At 41.2% G+C, this 5479-nt stretch overlaps 1 pseudogene; it reads right to left on the bottom strand.

The window, feature by feature from the left end:
• Positions 1 to 713: 713 nt before the first annotated feature.
• LOC135272092 (protein SLX4IP-like) lies at positions 714 to 1936 on the bottom strand (annotated as a pseudogene).
• Positions 1937 to 5479: the final 3543 nt, after the last annotated feature.

Raw genomic sequence — 5479 nt, forward strand, 5'->3', positions numbered from 1 at the left:
GAGTGATCCATACCCCAAACCCAAGTGTTTTACAAGTTTGAGAGAGTCCAAAGGGATGCATGTCCACATCTGCCTCCATCTGATGAGCCAGAGACCATGGCAGCCAGGCTGGAGGAAGCACCAGGGAGTGTTCCATTAGTCCAGTGGTTCTCAAACTCGAGCCTGTTTCAGAATCACCCAGAGGTAGTTACTCAGCAGGAGGAGGGCCCAATAACCACATGTCTAGCACATTTCCAGACAAGGAAGCTGGTCCCAGGACCACACACTGTTCCTCCACTGCCCTACTACTCAGGCTGAGGAGCAAGAGGATGGATTGTACCCCTGGAGCTGAATGGCGGCATGGTGGTACTGTCTCTGTGTGGTCCATTGCATAGTGATGTCCCAAGAAGGGGCTCATGATCAGTTTTTTCATGCAGTTCTTGCATACTCTCCTTTCTGACAAGGTGGATGGCTCTTTGTCATAATACAATTCTCTGAAGACAGGCATAAAATACAATGAGAAAGTGGCAATGCTGTTAGAACAAGCATATAGCCTCCTGGTTTGAAATGCTTTGACAACAAACCATAACCACAACACAGATAACATACTTCCTATTTAAATTAATCATTCTAATTAATTCCTTTGAAATCCCGGCATCTATACACACAGCTCTCTTGTCACAGGTTTGGCCCACTACGTCTTCAACTCCAGCGCTGCAATCCTCTCTTTGGGGTTAGTGGCCCCTTTCATATTTCTTTTCTTGGTTGGGCTGTTCTGAATTGCAGATAATCTTTTAGTGCTTGTGGCTGAGCTGGTTTGCTGTGCCTGCCCTGGGTTATTTTTCATAAGATGTCTTGAGGCGAGACTTTCCACAACATGCAACTCTTCCTTAGACGTGGCTTTTGCCAAATCTTGTTTCAAAAGTAACCCCGGATCTGACAACTCTAAAGCTGGCAAAACCGTAACAGCTTTGCTTTTTTCCACTATTATTTCTCTTGGGACTAACCAATCACTTCCAGGAGAAACTCTCTTGTGGTGGTCGAAGTCTTCCACAGAGCTGCAGTTCCTTCATTTCTGTTGGGTTTTGGCCACTCGTGGACTTTGTTTTGGACCTGCTGATGCTGACTCACAGCTACAGAAAGGGCTCCCGCTTAGAAGCCCTGTCTGTAACCGCTCCCCAGGATGAGGTTTTTGCTGGCCACTAGTGTCTTCTGGCTGGGTCTGATTAACTTTTTCCAGCTTTTGAACAGGAAGCCCCCAGTGGCTCTCAGCTGCCTTTATGTAATCCTTTGCTTGTCCTGTAGATTCTGATGGGGGACTGGAGGAAGCCTGATCATTATTCCTCCTCCTTGCTATCTCCACAATCACTGAGTCACTAGATGTTTCCACAGTATCTCTTCTGGGCTGTGATTTGCTCATGACACTGCTTTTTGTTTCAGTTCTTTTCACAATTTCTTTCAGATCATCTCTCTGGAGCTTTGCACTGGGAGGAAGTGAACTCTCTGCACACTCAGCAAAGTAATCAGACACTCCATGGAGAACTCTTTTTGTCAAATCTTCATGCTGATTTGCCAAAAGATCAAGACTGAATGCAAGCTGACTGACACAAACCACAAATCTGTCAGGGAATACATGGAGTTCAGCATTCTGTGAGCTCCTGATGCAGCGAAGGCATATCCCTCTCTTGAGGAAATATGCTGTGATTTGAAAGCCATAACCTTTTAAGAACAAGGGACTGGATCTTGTGAATTCTGCATTTGATGGCCTGCGCTGTTTGCGAACTTCCAAGTGCTCCTGAACTCTTGAAGCAATGGTTTCTTTTAACAGTAAACAGACTTCCTCTTTCTTCTGTTCAGAAAACCAGCTTGTATCTTTGTTTCAACCTTGCGGCAATATATGAAGATCCACCAGGACAGCAAAATTCCCGCATTTAACAGCAAATTTCTTAGATGCCATGGCTTACTGGTTTCACAGTAACTACAGACCTATGCTGGTGGTGGGGTTTGGGCTCAGGCTTTTATATGTTTTGTTACTGTCCAGGGTCACTGGTGGAGTAGCACCTGGCTGCGGAAACTCGGACTACACAGGTTGCCGGCATTGCAGCCTACCTTTTGAAGCTTAGAGGAATCACATTCGCGCCTACTTCCTCCTTCCCAGGGTCTCCCCATTTCATTGATTTTTTAAAAATAAACCTTTTATTTCTGAATAACTTAAACCTTTTATTTCTGAATCATTTATAAAAAAATTATGAAGATAATATAGAGTTTCTCCTATTATTAATAGCTTATTTTAGTTTGGTATTTGTCACAATTAGTGGAACAATATTGATACATTATTAACTTAAGTTTATACTTTGCTCATATTCCTTCATTTTTAATCTGACTTTCTTTTTCTGTTCTTGGATCCATTTGGGGTACCACATTACACTTCATCATCATGGCTCCTTAGGATATTCTTGGTTGTGACAATTTTTCAGACTTTCCTTGTTTTGATGGCCTTGTTAATGCTAGTCACGTATTTTGCAGAATGTGCCTCAATTAGTATTTGTCTCAAGCTTTTCCCCTGACACATAGCTTTCTCATTAGTGAAACATAGTTTGAATTGAGTGATGGATTGAGTAGCTCTGATTTTTCCCAATGCTCCTACCTGTGCTCTACTGAACAAGTTACATTAACTCTTTCAGGAATCCACAGAAAACATAAAAGAGAGGCAAATTGGCCCTACACAGACACATTTCAGATAGAGCTTCAGCAAGGCGTTACAGCAGACAAGGCCCTTGTACTTTCAAAGGCATTAGGTTAATAATACATGCATAGAAGTAAACATGAATTGATACTCACAGCTGTTATCATTCCAAGGTTAACACCTGGGCTTTTAATACCTTTTTTCCCTTTTATTATAATATGCCTTTAATGCTATTGTACTTTAGTGGGAAATTACCAAGTGAAAAACCTATTCCCATGTTCAATTGCTCCTGGTCTTAAGCTCTTCATAACTTGTAGGCACTGATAATGCATTTGGGGTTTCAAATCACCAGGGATGAATGTTGGTAAGGATAAAGCTGAAATGAATGTTAAGATAATGTGCTAATAAACATTATATCCTGCCTGTTCTGAAGGTTTGCAGGACACTATGGATTAATTGTAAGACTAGAGAAGAAACCCAATAGACAGGTGTCACATATGCTAAAGAAGTAAAAGTTAACCTGCTATGTGATAGAAATCTGGCTTTCAGTAAATGGTTGCTGAATTGAGAAAAGACAACTGCAATGATGATAAATAACAATGATAAGGCAATGACTCGCTGAAGACATGTGCTACATATCAGGATCCTGTCAAATGCTTTCTAAGCATGGTTTTACTTAATCCCCATAAAAATCCTATGTGGCATCACTGTTTTCATCCTCTGCCTCTTATTATTATTATTTTTTTTTGAGATGGAGTCTCACTCTGTTGCCCCAGCTGGAGTCAGTGGCATGAACTCGGCTCACTGCAACCTCCACCTCCTGGGTTCAATCGATTCTCCTGCCTCAGCCTCCAAAGTAGCTGGGATTATTAGGCATCTACCACCATGCCTTGCTAATTTTTGTATTTTTAGTGGAGATGGAATTTTGTCATGTTGCCCAGGCTGGTGTTGAACTCCTGACCTCAGGTGATCCATCTACCTTGGCCTCCCAAAGTGCTAGGGTTATAGGCATGAGCCACTGCATCCATCCTTCCATTCTCATTTTGGGGTAAGGAAATGAGGCCAGGAGGAATGACTTGCCCAAGGTCACATGGTCATTAGTGACATCACCTGAGAGTTTCTTACCTTCTCAGAGCAACATTCCTTGATAAGAGGACACCCAATGAAAGGGAACAAGCTGAGGGCGAGAGAATGCTCCTTGGGAAATGTCACAGCACAGAGATAAATACTTTCTCCCAGCCCCGAGTCTAAGGAGCCAGACAGTAAACAAAACCAGCTCCAGAGTCTACTCAGCTTCCAACACCACAATTTGAAGACCTAATTCACGTGCCTTACATAGAACATGTGTGTCCCTCTCGATCTTCTGGGTGACTCTCTGTACGGAGTTTCTGCATTTAGTTATTTTCCATATTTGTGAAGGATAAACAAGGCTTCTTTTAACATTTTATCATTCACAGATTAGCTCTTTGAGCCACTGTGAAGTCTGATATAAGATGATCAGATGCCAGTGGGTCAACTCAGGGCTTTGAAAAATAAAATTTCTTCATATGTGAAACTACAAATCCAACCCACATTTACTTGTTATCCAGAAAATTGTATTTGTCATGCCTGCTTGCTAAGGGTAAAATGTTGGCTGTTTTTCTTCATGCCATTAGTATTGGCAAATCTTGTATAGATGTAAGTGGTTGTAATTCTTACCACCATCAAGACAGTAGATGGGTGGCTTTGAATTTGGACCAGATGAGCAAAGGCAGCCCCTCCCCCTTCAGTTTCCAGGGTTTTGCTCACTGTGAGGACTCAGCTGTGACATAGCAAGTATCTATGTATGCACATTTCTGTGATTTGCCAGGCACATGTTGAACCATCGTGAGCCTTTTAATAGCCAGTTCAATAGTTTGTAACAAATTTGTAAAACAAGATGCTGTTTGTTTAATACTCAAGTGCATTAGAAATCTGGCACCAACACAAGAAGAAAGTTTACTCTCTTGAGATTCAGTAGAGAGATTCACTGCCACATAGTCATTCCAGAAATTTTAAAATGGCTTCTTTTTATTTGATACCAAGAAATACCAAGCTCTAGAACCTTCTTATAAAGCTTATCTCAATAGTCTTTAAATTAGATATCACACTTTAGATATCACACTCACCCATGTTTTCTGAATGGCAGCTGGAGTTCAGAATTATATTTCCTTTGAGGCACTATTCCATAACCCCTAATTTTTTTTCAACTCTCTGTATGTTTGGATTTTTGCCAAATATTGCTATTGATCAAAGGAAGAAAAAGTTGCGCTTTGTGTTACAATGCTGGGTCCATCAAGATAGAACATGGTCTTCCTTTCTCAAAACAGAGATTTACGGTGTTGGTGTTCTTCAACCTGCTGTGCCCAATCTCCACAACAGTCCATCTTCAGAGCTGCTGTCATTATAGTTGTGGGCTAATGTGTGGAATGTGTTCATTACTCTTCTTGTAAACACACACACACACACACACACACACACACACACATCCCATAACTCATGTTCAATGATCTAAAATCCAAACTTCATTTTGGATTTAATTACATATAATGCTCTTTTCATGTGCTTCTAATTATAATTCTATGGCAGAAAAGAGGAAAAAGAAACTAGTTAAATGGTTTACACTCTCATTTCATTGCCTGGGCATTTCATGATCCTCTCCACAGCATCTGAAAAGCTAGTAGACCTAGATTCTCAAGATTCCACCTCCTCTCAATTTTTGTCCATTCTCTCTGTTTTGTCCCACATAAGTTTAGATATAACTACAGTCCCATCACCAGTTTTCGTAAGAAATCT

Source organism: Aotus nancymaae, unplaced genomic scaffold (genome assembly GCF_030222135.1).
Source record: "Aotus nancymaae isolate 86718 unplaced genomic scaffold, 86718_ANA_hifiasm-v0.15.2.pri h1tg000106l, whole genome shotgun sequence".
Classification (NCBI taxonomy): domain Eukaryota; kingdom Metazoa; phylum Chordata; class Mammalia; order Primates; family Aotidae; genus Aotus; species Aotus nancymaae.